Consider the following 12,670-nt stretch of genomic DNA (forward strand, 5'->3'; position numbering starts at 1 on the left):
GAAGAGTAACTGTTTATTATACCTTGGGTGTATTGACAAATATCTTACAATTATGATTACTTATCTTAGTATCTATAATTACATAATCATTGTGTGAAACCTTGTATTTTATATGCATTAACCAATACTCACATTATATTTGATCATTTTTATTACTCACAGTGTATTTTACACGCATTTATATAAGAAGATTAACCAATAACCACAATATATATTCTTTAAAACATTGCTTGATCAGGCATGTGACTAACACAGACTCTATTATATGACAAATTAACCCACATGATACATAAGGCGTTTACTAACACATAGGATCTATTGTATGGCGGACTAACCACGTGCTACTAACACATTAACATATAACATATGAAATCTATTGTGTGACTTGCGTAGCTCATGCTTGAAGCATTTCGTTCACTGCATGACCCTAACTAACGGTCATCAACTCGACTGGTACACTCGGTACGAGACTACATTTCTACAGAGGAGGCTTTTAGATCAAAGCGGCCTTCTGTGTGTGGGGGAACCTGCAGCGGCTTCAAAGCAGGGAGTGACGCACACTCACACAGATAGTGCCGGAAGCAGACCAATGTATTTTACTCGTTATTTGTGTTAAAAAGGTAGTTAAGGTTTTATATGTGAGTAGAGACAAGGGTCTCCTCAGGTTTTATATGTGAGTAGAGACAAGGGTCTCCTCAGGTTTTATATGTTTTATATGTGAGTAGAGACAAGGGTCTCCTCAGGTTTTATATGTGAGTAGAGACAAGGGTCTCCTCAGGTTTTAAGGATTGGAAGCTGGCGTGTCCCCCCGGCTTCTGACGAGAAGTTCGGATAAAGGCTAGGTGTAAGCCTCACCTCGAGATTGATCCGCTCGTAAACAGGTTCAGAAAATAACAAAAATAAACAAAAAACAAATAAAATAAAACAAAAACAAAAAAAGAGTAGATGCTGTTCCTACTCAAAGTCTTTTATAATTTTGTTAAAAAAGAGTAGATGCTGTTCCTACTCAAGTGTTATATAGTTTAGTTAAAAAAGAAGCAGATGCTGTTCCTGCTCAAGAAATTTGGTAAAAAATTAGTAGACGCTGTACCTACTACGAAGTTTTACAAGTTGTTTAACTAAGAGTTACTGTATGATGCTGTGGATGTAACTGCTAGATATTTCTGTGCACATTAGAGGGTAGCAGAGCATTGGATAACAGGTGTGCCTTGCCAGGCAGGGGGCTGTATTCCCATAGATTAATGATTTGTTATTAATACAGATAGAAATAATTGACAAAAGATCGGGTTCATATATTGGGCGTTTCATGTTGAAAGTTGCGGGCTTTAAGAAGCGTGACTGGGACCATATGGAAAGCCTTCATTAGCGCGTGAGTGTTAGTTTAAAATAAATGAGTAGCTTAAAAGTGTGAACGGGGGTCCTTAGGTATAGTCGAAGGCGGACCGGGAGCGGTATCTCGCGGGTGGGCGGCGACCCACTGCTTGTGTGCATGGCTTATTCGTGTCTTCTCTGGGGTAAAAGAAAACAAATAAAACGGGGTATACATAGCAGTATAAACTATAAGTTTGAGGGAAGTGAGTCTGTGGCCAATAAGTGTGAGAGAGTATGCGTGTGTCTGTGTGCTTATTCCAGGAACTGAGTGTGTCTGACTTTGTGATTGTGTATGTGCGACTGACAGAGAGGAAAAGAAAAGGGTCTACGAGTGTCTGTTACAGGGATTAAAAGTGTGCGTGTCCAGTTTTCCTGTGAAACAGAAAATGTGTATCTTGTGTGGCAGCGAATTAAAGAGTGTGTGTGAGACAGAGTGCGTCCTGTGAGCAGTGTGATTGGTTGAGTGTACGAACTCTTGTGTGTCAACGAAATAGGAATGGATGAGTCCCACTGCAGGGGAGGAGTCCAAGGTGAAGTAGGTGGAGTTGGTCCAGCCTATTGGTTTTAGACTGAGAGGTTGGTTATTTGTGAATTAACACTTGTGAGATATCATAGAAAATAGAACATCAGTTCAGTAGGGAAATAGAGTAATACACAGTGAAAATGGGGGACAGAGGTGAACAGGGGGAAAAGGCTTTTGTATGGGTAGATGGATAGATATATATATAAGACAATATAAGGATATAAAAGACCTAACTATACAAGGTAAAGATCTATCTGTAAACGGAGCAGTGCAGTAGATATTACTAATGGCCATAAATAATTACATAAATAAAAGAGTCAAGTGCGATGACATTTATTACGAAAGTGACTGATGTGACATAGAACTATAATATAATATAATATATGCATACGTTATAAGAGAGTTCTAAAATAAAATAAAAAAATGTGAAAATGTGAATACCCCATCATGAGTACAGTGTACTTTAATGTAAGCAAGGTTGGGGAAGTGTTAATATAAATAATTAAGTTGTTGAATAATGGTGTGTGACTGGATAGATAATTAGAGAATTTAGAGAATTTAATAAAGGGATTATGGGGTTGGTTAGCAACACGAATAAAAAAGAAAAAAAAAGAAAAGGGAGTCAGAATTGAGGAAAATAATTGGCTTAATTTTGGGTATTGGACTATATCTTGAGGCCCTAACCTAACAGGGACATATGTCTAACTCTATATTATATAAGCAAATCTAATAATGAAAATAATAAAGGTGTGTGGCTGTGTCGGAATCGTTTCCTATTGCAGAAATACTAAGCAATTTGGATTGGCCATTTTTGCAATGCTTTGTAAAAACTGAGCAGTACATTTTTCCCCATATAGTTCACTATTCATTACATTATATTATGATAATATTGTACAGAAGATGTATGCTAGAAATTCCAAATATACTATGCCATGCAGTACTGGTGTAAGATGTCCTCAGAGCAGGACAAATAAACATGGTTTATTATTTGATTGTTAAATAATCAGTTCACTAAATAGAAAAATGCTACATAGTGAATAGTGAATGAGTTAATGAGTGAGCCATTCCAAACACAGCTTTTTCTATCAGGTGATTTAGTCAATTATCTTACTATTCGTTTCTTATTCAGACTGATCTCAGTTCAGTCCTAGCTGAATGAGATCTATATAAGACAGATGTCATATCTAATTTCTCTAAGTTTTATGCATCTCCGTCTATGCTGATATTTTGATCATCTTAAGAGCAAGAGTGGATTTCAGAAACCAGTGAGGAAAGGCCTTATTTTTATTTTTATTATTATTTTTTTTTTAAAGGAAACGCAGTGTTGCATCTATTTCAAGCTACAGGGAATTGGATATCTTTCTGATAAGGGGACATAATCAAATATATAAAAAAATTGAGCTTTCTATTTTGCTTTCAATATGCTTTACTTTCTTTCTGTATAGTATTAAATTAGACTAAAAAGAGATCTGGACAACAGCATAAATTTAGTTTTCATGCTTATACAATGCCACCTATAAAACAAATGCATAATTTTCTGGCTGTAGCATGAACAAAATCAGCTAAGCAATATAAAATTGTTTAATCTGCATAATGGTAAGGTTTGCAATCTGAGAAGCAGAGCCAGCAATATAATTTATGTATATATTAAATAAAACTGGACCAAAAGGTAACCTTAGGGTACACCTTTCAGGTACAGATGCAAAATCTGAATAATTATTCATTGACATGCACTCTTTTGGGTCTGTTCCGGAGCAGTGGCATCAAAGCAAATAATTTAAGCTGAAATATGTATACAAGAATAACAAATAATAATAAACTATGGATACTTGGTGCCTTGCACGGGCTTTCACGGTCAACATCAGAGTGTGAGTTTATGACAGTCTGACATACCTGGGTGTGCGCTCCCTAACTGTACCCTGCAAGAACACTACAGCACTGAATGTTGATAAAACAGTGCTGCTACGCTGTGTGTGGTTCAGTGGGATAGGCTGGTTAGCCAAAGACGGGTAAGATCCCAACGTACTACAACGGGACAACCTAAGGCAGGCACAGTCTCGATCTGACCACCACATGCATTTTAACAGAAAACGGAGAAAACATCGTGGAAGGGAAGCGCAGCCCAGGGGGAGAGTGAGTGGATGAATGAAGTGATTGGGTGTGTCTCGGTGGAGGCCTGTGCAGGGTAGACCAGCCCAGTGGACAGGGGAAAGACAACAGAGGGTGGAGCAATTTTGTGTTAAGTTTTCTGAAACAGAAATTCTGTTTCAGAAAAAGGGGGAGATGTAAATAGATCACCATTATTACCACCATTATTCACCCAGCCATTATTTTTTACTTTTTTCTTGACTTTTTAAACCTATTATTAACTTTTAGTTTTAGTTTTTTTTTCTTACACCAATATTACCACCATTTTTGACCAATCATTATTTTATAGATATAGAGCATTTTTTAAACTTTTAGCTTGTTTATCTTTTAAAGTATGGTTTTAAAAACAACCATTATGCGGATGAGCAATTACTTTTAGCAATATTGTAAAAGTTTTAGCTTTTAAGACAAACTCAATCCTAACTTTAAAATATGAAATGTAGACACAAAATTGAACTTTCACTATTCAACATGTAAGCCATTTTTTGAACAAGAAAAACAATGTGTGAGGCTTGATAAATTGTTTAAGGAAATAGATGTATTGTTGATAATTGTGAAAAGCAATCTGCTTGGCATTGTATATGCATAAATACATATTGAAAATATTTATCAGGAAATGTAAAAGCATTGTTCAGATTTTATTTGCTATAATAACAAGAACAAAGCAAAGCATAAAATTGTTTATTGATATTGCTAATATTATTGTCTGTAATGAAATAATCACGTTCCACTTCTCCCAATTCTTAAAGCACTAAATAAAATCAACTAAATCTAGAAATCAAGGCTTTATAAAAATCTTGGGAACTGAATAAAGTCAGAATCATGATTTCTTAATAAATAGCACACTGCAGAAAATTAAAGTGGCAGGTAAAATAATATAGCCACAAGCGGTGATTCTAAAGTCCAAGCAAAAGTAACCCAAGAAAGCCCAGTACATCAATATGGAACCATTCCTGAGACAGAAGCCACATTATGTGTAGTTTGTGCTGAGTTTAAAACTTTGGGCCCTGATATTCTATCAATCAGTGTGGATATGGAGGGGAAAATAGAGCAGCTGATCATTACGATCTATATAAAAAACATGATTTAGATGTATTTCCAAGTGTTTGTTCCTTATTTATTATCTATAAAGTATTACCAATACAATATGAGAAGATCTACAGGAAGCTTTCAGGGGTAGGTTTAAGAGCAGGTGTGTGTACAGCAGCAGTTTTGGGCTGTGAAGCAGTAAAATATGGTCTGTACGATGATACTGCAGAGTTGAGGTGTGTTTTGGTAGTGTTTGTGAGAGTGGAAGTGTTTGAGTTTGTGAGTGTGTGCATGCATGAGAAATAGTGTGTGTCTAGTGGTAAACTGGGTGGTGAACATTAGTAGTGTTTGTAAGATCTAATTTGGATATAACAGAGCCACAGGGAAGCAGTTACACTAAAAGGGAGAGGGATGTGAACAAAAGGCAGGTAAAAGCAAGTAATTAATGGTGATGATAATTAAATGTTGCAATTTAAAATTTAAAATTCCTAAAAGTTAGGGATTTAAAGAAATGACTAAATGTTACGGATTGAAAGCACTTTTGACAGTAAAACTCATGATTGAGTATAACTGAAAATCAGGACAACTGAAGAAGGTAAGAAAACAAAAATTGGGCTGAAATCTGTGCACAGACAAAATTTAAATTTGAAATAATTAACTTCCAAGGGGAAATTAGAGCTCAAGTTAAGTGTGATAAATGTATTTTAACCATGTATTTTAACTTGCAGAAAGGAGACACGGAGGACGCCTTAAAAACTTCCAAAATGAATAGTGAACCTTAAACATGATTATAACGAATACAAAAGTTTCGTTTCAGATCTGTTTACACAGGGGGAGAAGGAGAACGTGGTGCAAAGGTGGACCAATACAGACACGGAGTGAGGGCTCCTCCGCCACTACGCACGAAAGGGGAACGAGCATGGCTGGATTGAGCCTTTCCAGGTGACTGAGAGAACAACGTACGCAGATCACCTGATAGGCGAGGGTTCTACAGCTGTGCAGCAACAGAGATCGCTCACAGAGCAAGCAGGAGGAGACGAGACAGCAGCAGCTGAAAAGTCTGACCCTGCAGCAGCAGCAGCAGCAGGCCCGCAGCAGGAAGGAGGGGCAGCAGAACCCCCGCAGCACGGGCCTGGCCTGGCCACAGCAGAGAAAAGAGTTTCTCAGAGCGCAGCAGCAGCAGCACACAGCCTGGCTGTGACCGAGGAGCGGAAGTGAGGGAGTGACTCATTCAGCAACGTTTCGATTGCGTCAAAGTACACTACATACAGAGACCCTTAAAACACATCTCATTAAAGAACACACATAGTCTTATCACACACCAACTCATACTTTTCATTCACTGATATTGCAGACACCAAGAGCAAGAATAAAGCTCTTCGTATGTGGGGCTGAGGTAGTCTACCTTCAGAACCCTGAAACAAGAAGAAAGAAGAAACGAACAACACGCATTGCAACTTTAACATTTACACATATAGGGTTATAAACTGTGATTTGCTAAATTAGGGGGGGAACACATTATTTTTTCTTTACAGGTTGTACTGAACATTGCTTTCCTTTACAGGTGGCCGAAAGACTCTTGAAAAAACGAAATTGTAAAAAAAAAAAAAATTATACACTCTGTAACCTTAACACTTACACATATAGAGCTATAGATAACGAGTTTACTAAATAGTGGGACACTTAGAGGGAAAACACATTTTATGGTTTAATAATGACATGGTACGGAAAAAGAGAGTGGGACAGGTCAAAGTACGGACACTATAACCAACCAGCATTTCCTCTGGTTATTCCAATATGGCTCCAGATAATAATAACAGTTGCCCTCATGGGTATAATGATAATAACACTGACAAGAACAACTAACAACGGTAGAGGGAACAATTGTAAACACATTAGCAACCGTGCACCCGACAAACGCAACAGCTAAAGACCAGCCCACACAGCTTAATAGAACCAAACGATCAACCATCAATCAGCCTAACTCAAAATGCATCAGGCGCTGGGGAGGTATAGAATTAGACTAATATTGGGGTGAGATGACCATATGGACAGTGAACTTATGCGACGTGGTTACTTGTGGTAAGCAGGGGTCCAAGGGGGAAGCGGTGTACTTGTGTTGGTCCCGTGATGATAATCTTAAGTGTAACCATAAGGGGGATTCTGACGAAGACCTTCACATTAACATAAAAAAGTTTTTCACCTCATTGCAGCATTTTTTTCAAGTTGAGAAGCTAAAATAGAATGTGCATTTTACTATATTGTTTATTTTTTCATATTTTTTTAAATAGAATTTTATTATCATTTGAATCTTATATGATCCAGAATAATTCTCATTACCGTTACAGTAAATGACGAAGCTAGATCAACGGTTCAAAACATTTTTTGATGATTAATTTCATATTTCCACAACAAATCCCATCAACTTAACAGCACAGTCCTTGACAATTACTTTGATCTTTTTTATTTATTTGTTTATAGTTAAGCGACTCTCATTACCGATACAACATTTGTAATATATCTTTTAATTTTTTTAATTAATGGAAATTATTTTAGAATATGTTTGATCAAAAACTCATGTGGACAACAGGTGAGGGGTATACTATAGTAAAATGAAGAAAAGTTATGATAAGATGTGAAACATTTAACACAATTAACATTTTAGATCCATAACGGTAATGAGAACACAATTAAACGGTAATGAGATGCTCTTAGCTAATTTCACAAATAACTTAAAATGCTAATATGCTAACAACCTATAACTTTGCCAGCTGTAAAAGCCTTATATTGTGATAATATTCATGAAATAATTTATTTTTATATTTTTAAAAGTAATGAGTATTAAACCATAACGGTAATGATAATACACAGTGTAATTGAGGACAGTTTTAGCAATATTAACACAGATTTCTCAAAGGGAGAGAATAGTGACCAACTGACCTTATCTCCATTTTGAAGCTTGTCTCTGAAGTGATGCATCGTGGGATAGCTGATCAATTTAAAGGCACAGTGTAATTTTTTAGGGGGGTAAAATCATGAAACGGTAATGAGAAAAATTGTTCGGACACAGTTATTTTGTTTAAAATCAAGTACATTTTTTGTTCAACACAAATAATATTTATATTATGTATAAATGTTGATATTTTAAATGACTTTAATCTATTTTATTGATTCAATATGCTTAGTACTTTTAATATGGTTTAACTTAAAATTAGAAAGAAGGCGTACGGACACATAACAGTAATGAGAATTTCCATATATTTTTTATTTAATTTATAAAAAAATATTTTTATATGAACAATTGATCCATACAGTACTACCTATTTGCTTTACACACAATATCAGAGTTTTTGTGAACTGAGTACTGATTTAAAAAAAACATTGTCATGGACATGTTCCCTGCAGCTTCATGAGAATCACCCATAACACCGACCAAACAGCTTACAAGGCCAGACCTTGTAACAAGTGGGAACACGTAATTAGGTCGACACATGTCAATTGGGATACAAGCGAAAGCTGGGCGACTCGTGAGCGGGAGAAATGAAATAAACTTAACATACAAAGGGATAATGGTGCGATAAATAATCTAATAACCATTGCATTAGAGTGGCAATCCAATCCTAATGGGGAAAAATCTCCGGCATTTTTCATAGGGGTCGGGGTGGATGTAAATGGTAACGACCCTGTAGGATGGATCAAAGTTAGAGCTACAGATAAACCGACCATCGACACCGACGAGGCCACAAACAAACACAATAGACAATAATGGGGGGGATCGGCCTATACTGGAGTGTGAGGAAGAGCAAGAAGAAATGCTGGAAACCAACCAGTCTTGGGGATGACTTTATTGCAATGATGTCACTTCCTCCTTTGATAGAGTTCGAATTATTGGTCGCCTGGTGGCAGAGGGACCGTGGGAGAATTTTTCCTGTCAAAAATTGGTTGGAAGGCTGCCAGAACAGGTTTTCGCTCCCACCGTTAGTAAACTGTTCACTCACGTGTTGATCAAGTGTTGAACATATGTAAATACATATTTGGAGGAATTACGATGTGTTGACGTATCTGGTTGATACGTCAAAAGGGAGAATTGAGGAGTAACGGTTTATTATATGTTGGGTTTATTGACAAATATCTTTCAATTATGATTACCTATCTTAGTATTGATAATGACAATAATCATTGTGTGAAACCTTGTATTCAATATGCATAACCAATACTCACATTGTATTTGATCATCTTTATTACTCAGTGTATTTTACACGCATTTATATAAAAGATTAATCAATAATCAATATATCCTTTACACACATAGTAAAACATTGTTTGATATGGCATGTGACTAACACAGACTCTATTATATGACAAATTAACCCACATGATACATTTACTAACACATTAACATATAACATATGAGATGTAGCTCAGGCTTGAACTATTTTTTGTTTACTGCATGACCCTAACTAACGGTCATCAATTCGACTGGTACGGGGCTAAATTGCTACAGAAGAGGCCTTAGTTCAAAGCGGCCTTGATGAGCAAGTGCCTCCCTAAAACCTCTGCTTCCAAGAGGGGGGTGACGCATACTCACACAGATAGTGCCACGATGTGCCATGATGGAAGAACACAGTCAAGGCCAAACATTAGTGGTCCAGTCAGACACGTGAAACTTCAGTATTAACACGTGCATGCTAACATGAGATGATTTTAACAACGCCTCATCAACAGGCTTACGTCATTTTGGGGTATAAACGTGGAGTCAGATCAGAAGGGGGGTCAGAACTTATGCTGGGTGGCTGTTAGACGGTCTTTCATGTGTTAGTTCTCCTGAATATTCAGTTTGTAATAAATACTTGGTTTGCTTTCAACTTCACTCCACTGTCTGACTCTCTCTATCAAACGAACACGCATGGGAGTTGTACCCCGGACGAGAGGTGGGGGTAGCCCACCTCACATTTTCTTTTCTACAACAGGGGCCATCAACGTTAATATGCGAGAAATAAGTTTCAGATATAACACCATTGTATGTCAAAATGGAAAATATTTATTTAAAAAAAATAGTAAAAAAAGAAAATTGAAGCTTTCAATGCTAATTTTACTTTTTATATGTGCAATCAATAAACATATCTTTAAATAAAATATACACCCCAATGCCAAAAAAAAGGTAAAGCAGTGTGACTGAGAGCATTTGTGTGAGTGAGTCAATCAGTAATTATTATCTAGAATTGTAACTGAACTTAATGATAAAGAATAATTATCAATCACATCAACATGTAGAGTGAAAATATGAGAGAGAGAGAGAGAGAGAGAGAGAGGAGGCAGAGTTTGTGTAAATGCATGTGTGACAGAAAGAGAGAGAATGAGTGTGTGAGAGAGGCATCTGAGAGAGTGATGAAGAGTGTCCCTGTGTGAGTGTGTGAATAAGAGAGAGAGAGAGATAATGCATGTGTATGAGAGGGAACATATGTCGGGGCGAAAGAGAGAGAAAAAGGGTATGTGACTGAATGAGGAGAGTTTGGGGGGAGTGAGTGAGTGTGTGTGTGTGTGTGTGTGTGTTTGTGTGTGTGAGAGAGTGTATGGCATAGGGTTGGGCGATGTCTCCTTAACTGGCAGATGACGATATTTACATTGAAACTTCGCGATGGATGATATCGGTGGCGGGGGTGTTTGATCAATAAAATACTAAAAATATTTAAAATGAATGGGCGGCACGGTGGCGCAGTGGGTAGCACTTCTGCCTCACAGCAAGACGGCCTGGGTTTGATTCCCGGCTGGGGCGACCCGGGTCTTTCTGTGTGGAGTTTGCACGTTCTCCCTGTGTCTGCGTGGGTTTCCTCCGGGTTCTCCGGTTTCCTCCCACAGTCCAAAGACGGCACGTTCAGACTAATTGGAACTTGATTGAAATTGCCCCTCAGGTGTGAATGTGTCTTTTTGTCTGTCTGTGTCTGTCTGCCCTGCGATGGATTGGCGGCCTGTCCTGGGTGTATCCTGCCTTCTGCCCGATGCCTGCTGGGATAGGCTCCAGTTTTTTTTTATCGCAATGCCGCGCGCACTTTCCTTTACTGAAGCTAAACTGTTTGATTATATTATGTCATATCAATACCATTTTAACGTTTTTCGTTTCTATGTTTTGAAATTCGTTAGATTATATTTTTGTCAACATTTTGGTTTTATTTTTGTTTATTATTTTTATAATAATAATAGAATTTACATGATTTAAAGTAAGTCAATACTTACCTTTACTGGTAACTAGTTACTTTTATAGTGGGGTAACTTCGTTAGTAACTAGTAATTATTCAAAGTAAGGTGCCCAACGCACCCGACGCACAACGAGCAGGCTTATTCTATTAGCGTGAATAACATGAAATGTTTAAAATTAATACAGACATGTAGAAAAAAAACGAAGACAAGCTGTAACCTAGATATAAATAATAATATCTTAATAATAATAGAATAATAATAAATAATATAATAATATGCCAATTAGGCATATTTATAGCAGTAGGATATTTTAATTTTATCCCTGACTCTAATTCATTTAAGTTATATACCTGATTTGATCTTTTTCTGTACAATCCCTGCTAAAGTTTTAGGTGAAGAAGACCTAAAGAAGGTCAGTGCATGTTTCTGGAAAAATAAAAAAAGTGGGCGTGGCATCGCAATGGTTACCATCCATCGCGATTGTAGAAAAATATCTTAGCTTTTGTGTTGCATGTTCGTTGATCCAAGGAATTCAGACGACACGGAGATTGAGAGTGAACAAGTATGATTTATTTCAGATCTGGGAAGAACATTACAGGCATGCATCCTAGCCTAAGCTAGACGTCGCCCCAAGTTCTTCAACCTCGTAGCTTCTGACTCCATATTATATACCCCTCTCTGACGTATCTAGGTTGCTAGGTGGTTGCTAGGCATGAATGAGTAATAGTTCTCGTTTTATGCTTATTCTTCCAAATATGGTATAGTTATGCATTACACTTTAGTTTTTTAGACCTTCTCGGGACCCGTGAGATGTATTGATTGACCTTTGTCCAGTAGGCCCTCTGGGGAATCGTGGGTTGCTAACTTCCCTTGCTTCGGTGACAAGGGGAAGATTCATTTCCCCTTTGTGACAGGCCTTGGGTTCATCAAGGTTCACTTTATTCATTGGTTTCAATCTAGCTGTCCTCTGCTTGACCTGTCCCTAGACCGTAGGAGTAAAAAGAGGAACCCTTTAATCTGCTAACCTCTGTAACCTCAAGATGTTTAGCATTTGAAGAGGAAGTATGCTTTCTGTCGTTGACCCGTTCAAGGGTCTCTTGGGTCGGTTGGGACACGGGTCAGTGCTGCTGATATGAGAGGCATACGTGATTCATTTAAGCAAGTATAGAATGTGTCTACTTGTGGATTAGTGACTAACTCTTGATTCAGTGATTAATGATTAGTAGAATATAGATTATAGCTTACATAGATATATTTGTATAATATGTGTTTTAATTATAGGTTAAGGCTTTGGCTAGCATGATTATTTTAAGCTAAGCTTGTTATCTTAAGGCCAATCTTCCACACGATGTTGGGTCATAAATGACACAACCCTAGTATGGCACCTCCTCGTCCTCCTCC

The 12,670-nt window shown here is 37.3% G+C and overlaps 8 protein-coding genes across 12 annotated transcripts in view; 5 read left to right on the forward strand and 3 right to left on the reverse strand.

The window, feature by feature from the left end:
- Positions 1-12,670, reverse strand: part of LOC125801273 (zinc finger protein 239-like) — a 256,548-nt gene that overhangs the window by 196,579 nt on the left and 47,299 nt on the right. The gene's annotated exons all lie outside the window — the stretch shown is intronic.
- LOC125801434 (zinc finger protein 239-like) overlaps positions 1-12,670 on the reverse strand; it is a 223,537-nt gene that overhangs the window by 163,535 nt on the left and 47,332 nt on the right. The gene's annotated exons all lie outside the window — the stretch shown is intronic.
- LOC125801215 (uncharacterized) overlaps positions 1-12,670 on the forward strand; it is a 236,099-nt gene that overhangs the window by 135,184 nt on the left and 88,245 nt on the right. The gene's annotated exons all lie outside the window — the stretch shown is intronic.
- The window catches only part of LOC125801280 (zinc finger protein 239-like), a 316,465-nt gene that overhangs the window by 134,360 nt on the left and 169,435 nt on the right, over positions 1-12,670 (forward strand). The gene's annotated exons all lie outside the window — the stretch shown is intronic.
- The window catches only part of LOC125801206 (zinc finger protein 585A-like), a 308,944-nt gene that overhangs the window by 133,360 nt on the left and 162,914 nt on the right, over positions 1-12,670 (reverse strand). The gene's annotated exons all lie outside the window — the stretch shown is intronic.
- The window catches only part of LOC111190034 (zinc finger protein 239-like), a 250,622-nt gene that overhangs the window by 124,740 nt on the left and 113,212 nt on the right, over positions 1-12,670 (forward strand). The window lies entirely within an intron of this gene.
- Positions 1-12,670, forward strand: part of LOC125801461 (gastrula zinc finger protein XlCGF49.1-like) — a 256,787-nt gene that overhangs the window by 100,974 nt on the left and 143,143 nt on the right. The gene's annotated exons all lie outside the window — the stretch shown is intronic.
- The window catches only part of LOC125801199 (zinc finger protein 271-like), an 883,173-nt gene that overhangs the window by 60,703 nt on the left and 809,800 nt on the right, over positions 1-12,670 (forward strand). The gene's annotated exons all lie outside the window — the stretch shown is intronic.

This window comes from Astyanax mexicanus, chromosome 4 (genome assembly GCF_023375975.1).
Source record: "Astyanax mexicanus isolate ESR-SI-001 chromosome 4, AstMex3_surface, whole genome shotgun sequence".
Lineage (NCBI taxonomy): Eukaryota > Metazoa > Chordata > Actinopteri > Characiformes > Acestrorhamphidae > Astyanax > Astyanax mexicanus.